A 9,664-nucleotide genomic window follows, 5' to 3' on the forward strand; every position below is an offset into this window, starting at 1 on the left:
AGTTCTAAGAACGGTGTTAGGTGATGCTGTCGTTCTGTGAGCATTAGAGTGTACTTACACAAATCTAGAATTTATAATGGAAGTTTTAACCTGCTTCTAAGTTAATCTAGATGGTATAGCCCTGTTACCCTATTGTTCTTAGCTACAAGACAACACATCTTATTATCATGCGGAATACTAAAGTCAGCCATAACGCAATGGACAGTCAAACCTGTACCAACAGGGAGGCCGGGCCATGGTGGTGCATGCCTTTAATCGCAGCACTCGGTAGGCAGAGGCAGGCGGATCTCTGTGAGTTCGAGACCAGCCTGGTCTACAGAGCTAGTTCCAGGACAGGCTCCAAAGCCACAGAGAAACCCTGTCTCGAAAAACAAAAAAAAAAAAAAAAAAAGGTACATGGAAAATACTGGAGAAGAGGATTCTCCAGCTGCAGTATAGTTTTATGAGACTTCCATCATAGCATGTGGTCCCATTGTTGACAGAGCTGTCAGTACACACCGTGTCACTATATCTGGCTGTGTTTTTCACTGGGCTTATTTATTTTCCCCCAGATTCCTGGTTTATAGGATCAGGCAAGTTTTGAACCCAAATCAACCCCAAAAAAAATAAAAAAAAAAAAGCTGGGTCCTTTCTTTCTAGTAAGACAGCTTTCGTTGAATATTGCTTTTCTGTCATTTCCCCCCAAATCTCAGAAGCTTCAAATCACAAAGTATTCTGAGTGAACAAAGTACTATATTTTAGCTTGCAGACCACAAACTTGTTGTCCAGCACTTGATCATCTGGGAAGAAGTCAAAACTTTCCTTGCCAATATTTGTTCTTTATTCTTCCCAAAAGAAGTTAACGCTAGGAAAGTGTGGACGCTTTCAAACAATAAAACCCTGGGCAAATTCTGTTCACATCTATCAACCCTGAAGATGGATGGCCACCCTTGTATTTCCCCACGCAGGGAGCTGTCACACCTCTGGAGAGGTACTTCCTCCTAAACTAAACAGCTGATGAGAAGTCCTAGAGGAGAGAAATGAAAAAGAAACCAAAAAGGACTGAGCACCAATCTCTATTAAGCTGATTCAACTGAAAATAAACATGGCAAAGCTCAACTGCTGCCCTACACTATGCGGGAGACGCTTCCGTTTTATTGCTGTAGTAAATTCAGACCAGAAAGCGGCAGGATATTGGCATTTCAATCAAGGAGCTTCGGATAGGCACATAAGCATGTGCGCACATCCAGGCAAGCACACACTCACAAATACTTCCCTGCCCAGACCACTCAGCACGCTGGAATAAGAGCTTTATGAAAGAAAGGCTAGAGGATGTCCAGAGATCATCGGAACGATCTAAAGGATGGAATTGTACAGATCCTTTGAAAAGAACTGGGAGCCACTCCTTGGCAACAGAAATGTGAAATACGTCCCTGCACAGAAGAAGATAAAAAAAAAATCACAGACTCCTTGCTTGGATGATACAGAAGATACATTGGCACAGAACACAGGAGCCTCCAGCTAAATGCTCACTGTTCACCTTCCTTCTCTGAGAACTAGTCATCTGTGATGTTACCAGGGTAATGGCAACCTGCCTGGCACCTTCGATCATGTGGCAACTTATAAAACAGGGTTGTGTCACCTCGGTGACTGAAATAAAGAGGCATTATCAAATAAGTATGTGCAGGGTAGGGGCATAAGAAACAGGGCCATATTTCAAGTGGTCAGGAAGTGACAAATTTTACAAGGAGTTGCACCGACTGCAGGGCACTGCGTTATATATATTTTTTTTCAGGTGTAGAAACTGCACAAGGGTAAATTGTTCTCTGCACATTTGTATTTATATCCCGTCAGCCTTCTTGCCACTGGGAAAATAATGGCTCTGTCTACATATGTCAGATGAGGTTTATAATGGAAGTTGTAGCCTGCTTCAAAGTAAATTATTAAATCACCAGCTCTTTAATGAAATGAGATTGTCTGCGCTGACACTCCAGATAAAATAACTGCCCTGGGATGCTTCAGAAGATGCTCAAAGGGGAAGAAAAGCAGTGTGGTGTTTAAATAAGAATAGCCCCCATAATCTCATATGTTTAAATGCTTCTTCCCGAGTTAGTAGGACTGTTTGGGAGGACTAGGGAGTGTGGCGTTGTTGGAGGAGGTGTGCCAGTGAGTGAGGGCTTTAAGGTTCCAAAAGTTCATACCACGCCCGTGTCTCTACTTCCCTCAAGCTTGTTGTCAAAAAATGAGGTTACCAAGGTAGTGGCTCTCAGCTGCTGCTCTGGAGTCAAGCCTGCTCCTTTTCTGCCTTGCTCCCCACAATGACGGTCATGGACACGCCCTCTGAAACTGTAAGGGAGGCCCCATTAAATACTTGCTTTTATGTTGCCCGGTCAGGGTGTCACTTCACAGCAATAGAAAAGTAACTATGACAACCAGCATTCATTAAGGAAAACAACACTGAGTCAGCACCTACTGTGCAATTTTACTAAATCCTAGTATCAACCCTGCAAGAGAAGAATAATTATTCCCTGTGTTAGAAATGAGCATCCAAAGAGGCTAGATCACTTACCCAGTAACACAAGACTAAGAAGGGACAGATGTAAGCTTTGAAACTCTAGATCTTATTGAAACATAAATTCATTAAAACAGTATATAAGTCCTGCCCTGAACAAAGTTAGCCTAGATCATTTTGATCTAGCTTTTCAAGCTAAATGTAATCATACTTTCAATAAGGTAGTATACTTGATACAGTTGCCGGGAACCAAACCCAGGTCTCCTGCAAGAGCAATACGTGCTTTCAATATGTGCCAATTCTCCAGCCCTAAGGAGATAAATACATAAAGTTATTTATATATTTATAAAATGGAAAGAAAGAATGTTTCTTCCATCATGGTGGGCCAAGTCCCCTTTCAGAGATCCCAACCACAAGGGGAAATGATTCAAAGATCCGTAGGGAAGGGGCCTTGTGTGACATGGGAAGTTTTCTGATCTAGGCTCTGCAAAATCTGTTCTTTGGGTTTTAGGAGACCTGTATTTTTTTCCACTATTTCTACTGTTTGAATCCATTGCAAGATCATATCCAAGGTCCTAATTTCTTTAATTTTGCGAACCTCTTATTCTGACGTTCTCTTGGGTTCTTGGAAGAGAGAGGCCATCCTGCTGACCTGTAAGCCACTAGAACAAGCCTAGGTCTGGGTCCTGCCCAGAGGACTAAAGACATGGAACTACAAGCCATTAAATCATGAGCAGACACACAGTACTTGAGGCACTGTGAAGAAAGTCAAAGAAGGTACCTGGAAATGGAGACGCTCCTCTAGGCTGAGCAGATGAGGAGGCCCTCCTTAACTGTGAATTTATCTTCCAGCTAAAATCTAAATGATTAAAAGGAGCTAATATTTGGGGGAGGGATTCTGGTTAGAACAGTGTTCCTGCAGAAGCGCTAAAGGGGACCTAATGACCTTGTAAGAAACAGAAATATCGATCCTGTGATAGGTATAATAGGCCATACATGTATGTTCCATAGGTCCTGGTTCTGCATTAGAGCTTGTGGTGGCTGTTCTTGGCTCTTCAAATTGACTACATTTGGAATTAACTAAAACCCAAGCATCTGGTAAAGCTGTGAGTGACTTTTTTTTTCTTGACTGAATGAGAGGCAGTGATGTCCAGAAGTGGTATCCCTTAGGCAGGCAGGGACTACCTGAAAGAGGAGCAGGGAACCGTGACTCATGATAGGCATTGATAAACCAAATGTCAACTTTCAGCTAAATGAAACACACGGTAGGGTTGGAACTTGGAGGTAGTGATTTTTTTTATTTAACCCTGAAGACATTTAAAAGGAATGCTCAAGGATTTGGGGTCAGTTAGGCTGGCCAAAGTAATGCCACAACAACAACCCTAAGATGAGTGAGTCTCTGATTCTTGTGTCTTCTCTTGGGGCATGAGTGGTATAAACTGAAGATGAAAACAGGAGCTGTTTACCCAACTGAGGCAGAAATGGTACTCTACTATAGAAACTTGTTCCTGCAGGACCTCATCAAGGACGTGCTGTAAGAAAAAGCAATGTTTCAGCAGCGCCCCAGCCATCCAGACAGTCACTCCATTTGCAGTGTTTGGTCTCACAGATATCATCACTTCCTAACTTACAAAAAGAAGCTAACTTGGTCAAAAACTTCATGTTATTAAAACTGAAAGTTTTCTTACAAAATGACCCATTCTGTAACGGCATGAGAGGGTTTTGAGGGAGAAAGGAAAGGGATAGGCTTCTCTTGCTGTGTCTTTGATTCCCAGCTTTTGCTGGGCATTATGAAAGCATGCTGCACAACAGGTCAAACCAGATACTTCCCTCTAAGAAATAAAAGATACTCATCATTGTGACAATGTGAATACAGTGCCCATGAGACAGCACACGTTCACCAGAGTGACTCGCAGGAAAACACTAAGCATGCCAGGTCCTTCTGGTATGAATGATAGGGCTATATAATGTTACATGCCATAAAATATCATAATCACTCTAGGAAATAACTTTGTAGTTTCTTTTAAACTGCCATATAGGCAAATCACTACATTCCAAGATATTTACACAATAGGAAAAAAGTATATTCCAATGCAAAGAATTACACGAATATTCTTATCAACACTTTGTTCTGAAACTTGAGAAAATTTGGGGTTTTATTTATTTGAAGTAGTGTATAATAGTCAAATCGCGGTATATCCATGCAATATAATTCTACTCAGCAATAAAATGGAAGTTATTCATACCCAGCATTGACAAATTTCAAAATCAGTGTGATGACCAAAAGCCCCACACTGTTCTATCATTTATATGACACTTTAGAAGATACAAACTAGCAGAGTGACAGCAAGAGGCTCAGTGATCACCTGAGAAATAACAGGAGTGGGAGCAAGACAGGTGTAGAAAGACAGGACTGGGGAGCACATGGAAAAAATATTGATGGATATGACCATTACCTTGATGGCAGCGACAGCCTACAGGTCTGTATATGCATCAAAGCTTATCAGACCATACGGTGCTAAAATGTGTGTCAGGAAAGCTGTTTCCACGAAGACTGAGGTAAAATAGGAAAAGCTTGGTTTTGAAGAATTTGTGGCAGTCAAATAAGTTAAAATAGAGACAGACTGGAAGAACAAGATGAGGAAAGGAACCAAAAGCATGAGAGAGAATGTGCATAAGCCAAAAGAACAGACTGGGAAAGAAGAAGAGTGGAGAGCCATTGGGGGTCATTCATCAGGGGCCAGCTGCTTTGGGGGTTAGCCATTGCAGTGCTGAGAAATGGGTTCCCATTGAGGTGGCCCGCAGCATGTCCAAGCAGAAGATGGGACAACTGTGTCTTGTAGTCTGTTGTGTGGCCTCCATCTCATGAATAAAAAGCTAAAGCACTGGAAGTCTGGTTCACATAACTAGAGTGGTGGCGCATTTTGGGTGATCACAGCAATCCAACAGCAAAACCCGCTCTCTCTTGTTTGCTCACCTGCTCAACTTGAACTCTGTGATAAAGAAAAAAAACACCTGAATTTATGAGTATAACTTTCAAATGTGGAAGAACCAACTATTTTACTTGCAGATTTATAAACTGCATTTTTTCCATCTGATTCTTGCATATGCTTCTACTTTTACCATCCAAGCTTTCCCCTTTCTCTCCTTTATCCTGCCAGCCATCTTGATGCGATATTGCACGGCATAAATTGTACTGCTGAATTTAGCTTTACTGGTATAAATACCGAGTTAGATCAATACCAGAGATCCTCTACTCTTCAAATATTAATGGTGCCATTTGTCCTTTAAGTGAACGATGTAAAATAAGACTGTATTCCACAGGGACACTCAATCTTCTGCTTTGTCCCAAAGTATGTTTGTTGTCCAAATGTATGGTGATTGTTCAAACTTCATTTCTTTTCTACTGGCAATTCTTTCAAGTTAAGATAATACACACGTCATAAGATTCACCTTTTTAAAATACATAGCTCAGTGTCAGGCATGGTAGCATAAGACTGCAATCCCTTGGGAAACTGGCTGGGGGATTACAAGTTCAAAGCTAGCCTCGGCTATGCAATGAATTCCAAAGTGGCTGTACTAAGCAGCAATGCACAATGAATAGCTGAAAAGAGTAATAGAAAATATAATCGATTAGTTTTTCACATAGTGACAGAGATATGCCACTATAAACATTATCTGGTCAGAATTCTTTTCTAACTCCAGAAAGGACTCCTATCTCCGTCAACCGTCGCTGTTCATTCCTCCCTTTTCTCATCACTAACAACTGGTAGTTGATTTCACATCTTTCTGGACTTGCCTATTCTGGAGATTTCATGAAACTACTACATGGTCGCTTGTGATTGGCTTGTTTCCTGCTGTAGCACACATCACTAGGACACTTTATAACTGAGTACTATTCCACTTACAGACAGGCTAGCTTATGGTTTTCAGTCCATGCCCCATTGAAAGGCAAAGGAAAGAGGGCAAGATGGTGGCACTGTCCATGTTGAAAAAGCAAGAGAAAGACAAGGTCTATAGCTGAAAGAGAACATGTCTAGTTTAAACACACTGGGCATGAAGTTCCCACGCTCTCTCTTGGTAGAGATGTCTAGTTTGTAAGTAAGTGTGCATATCTAACATTTAAAAGTGGCATCCAATGTGCTGGTAAGGGTGATGGTGAGGGAAAGATACCCCCTGCCTTGCCCCTGGCTCCTTTGGTGGGCAAGGGAGCTGACCTCCCCCTTACTCAAGAAAGTGGACCCTGCACCTCGCCTCAGCAGCACAGTAGAACTGACCCTATTTTGAAGGGGTTGTGGGAGATCTGGCCCCTCATCTGCTATATGGTGTTGTGGGCAGGGAAGAGATGCCCTCCCTCCCACCCTGTCATCTCACCATCTGTGGCAAGTGGAAGAGTGGGCTCTGTGGTCATAAGAATGAGAGAGCTGCCCCTGCCCTCACCAGATACAGCATGCAGGAGAGGAAGCCCTGCCCATTGCCTGAGCAACAGAGTAGAGCTGAGCCTGAAGGTTTAGGGAGTGGGAGAGCCAAGCCTTAGGGCATGAAAGTAGAAGAACTGGTCCCCACCTCTTGCTCATCACTGCCAGGGGTGAACTAGCCAGGGCAATGCTGGAGAGCTCACCCCGGTGATGAAGACAGGGGAGAGCTAGCAGACTAACTAACCCTACAACTACCCAGGCCCATAACCAGGGTTATGAGTTGGCCCACCCCAAGATCTACTTCATCTATGATCTACAGGAGCATGTGAAAAAGCCAGTCCTGCAGACCCGAAGCTGCAGGAACTTCATGACACAGGACAACAACAGGATATCCAAAGGGAGTCCCAGTGAGGGACCAGCATCAGTAGTGTAGCAGAAACCAGAGACCTTGAACTTTTTGCAATAAACACTTACAAGTAAAAATATATGGGCGAAAGGGTTTCCTGTGTGACTCACTGTGTCACACTGCAGCTTCATACTGCAGGACAAGACTTTTCCTTTTTTCTTTCTTTTTCTCTTAATTTTTTTTTTATTGGGAAGGTTGCATACAAAGGGACAGGAAATAAGCGGAATTGAGATGCATGATGTGAAAGACGCAAAGAATAAATAGAAATAAAATTAAAAAATAATAAAACGATGAAAGTGTCATCTAGTCGAAAGATGAGCAAGGAGAGCTGAAATACTGAGCTGCTGTTTGAAGCCACTAAGCATGTGAGGACAATCCAGGGTAATCACGTGGATCATATGCAGTCCTTGTATCCACAGGGCACTCCTACATAACGACAAATTTATCTCCGAATCTTAGCAGTTAAACTAATAAAGGTTTGTTTACTCTATACAAAAGCTACCATAGGCCCAGCTGCCCTCCAGGGTGACTCCTTCGGTGTCACTCGGTGCGCAGGCTACTTCTCTCTGTAACTCCACCATCTCCATACATATTGGAAATAAGACAAAACCAAATTCAAGAGAAAGGGAGAAACAAAGCAAGCTTAGGGGTTTTGTTGTGTAATTTTAATTACTTATTTATTTCAATATACTTTAATTAAACTATATATGCCTCACTTCTCCCTTTCTTTCCCTCACTTTTACCTCTTCCTCCCTCCCTCTCAAAATAATGGCCTCTTTTTCTTTGATTATTGTTGTTGCATATACATGTGTATATAGAGAGATGCACAAAAACATAAATACAACCTCCTGAATCCATTTTGTTGTTTATGCATGTATGATTTGGGGAAAAAATCAATTTGTATTTGAAAACCATTGGGGATTCATTCTTGAGCATGGCTAATTCTCCCTCTCTCAGTGGTCATCAGCCACTTGTAGTTCTTTGTCTAGGGGTGAGACCTTCCTCAAGATAGTTTACGCCTTCCGAGTTAGCGTGTCTATTTGTAAGTAGAGAGATCTAGAAAAGAATATATTGAATGAAGTAACCCAAACCCAGAAAGACAAACGCCATATGTTCTCAGTAATTTGTGTTTGCTAGTTCCAAATCTTCAGATGTGGGTATACAAAACAGAGTAACCAGAGAAACCAGGAAAGCGTAAAGGGACTGTGGAATGGGGTGCAAAAGAAGGGAATAAAAGATACCGGTGATATGAAGGAGGAAATGGGGACTCGGAGAGGGAACTCCAAGTCTCAGAGTCCTGAGAGAAGCAGGCTCCAGTTGCAGCTGAAGGAGAGAAGGGCCTAGCACCTCTGCCTATCTGAAACTCTGACAAATCGAAGCTCACCTTGCAGTGAAAACTGAACCATCACAGTCTGTTTCTTACAATATGTGATCAGCAGAATCACTGCATGGGGAGAGGCAGGGCAGAAAGAGCTCCTGACCTCAGCTGGGGAGTGAAGAGCATCATTGTCATTTATTAGAAATGGGTCATAATTAGTCAGGGACGTCCTACTCTTGTGCCGCCAAGTCAGAGAGTGTTGTGGGTATCCAGAAAGGAGAGCAGAATTAGGTAATGGTACAAGCAATGCCTCTCGCATTTCTAATGGAGAAAAGATGCCAAATTTCATTCCCAAAGCAGTATTTCTGCTCTGAGTCAGTGAAGGATTGCCTAGATTAGGTAGTTTCTGGCTGGGCCTGTAAGGTATTATCTTGATTACATTAATGGAGGTAGAAAGATACATTTGAAAAGTGGGTGACATCATCACCCAGACTACAGAAAAGGAAGAAAAGCAGCTTAGCACCAGCACTCATCTCTGTCTATTTGGTGCCAGTGGCTGCAGTGTGATCAGCTGCCTCAAACTCCTGCCCCCGTGGCCTCCCTGTCATGACGAACTAAACCCAGGAACTGTGAATGAAATAAACCTTTCCTGCTTGAAGCTGCTTTTCATGGCTATTCTATCACAGCAAGAGGAAAGGTACCTACTACAGACACACCGGAGATAAAAATGACAATAAGGATACAGAGGCTCTGCCTCAAGGTTTTACTGTAGCATAACAGAACAAACTGGTTTGGAGGCACATATAAATAAAGTGGTACAGACTATCGCACATATGGAAGGGCAACTGAGAAACAACTTCTAAGCCAGGTGTGGTGGTGCACACTCTTAATCCCAGCACTCGGTGGGGTAGAAGCAGGCAGATCTCTGTGAGTTCAAGACCAATCTGATCTACAGAGCAAGTGTCAGGACAGCCAGTGAGAAACCCTGTCTCAAAAAAAAAAAAAAAAAAAAAAAAAAAAAAAAAAAAACA

Source organism: Alexandromys fortis, unplaced genomic scaffold, assembly GCF_014885135.2.
Source record: "Alexandromys fortis isolate MF-2015 unplaced genomic scaffold, M_Fortis_MF-2015_v1.1 scaffold_5, whole genome shotgun sequence".
Lineage (NCBI taxonomy): Eukaryota > Metazoa > Chordata > Mammalia > Rodentia > Cricetidae > Alexandromys > Alexandromys fortis.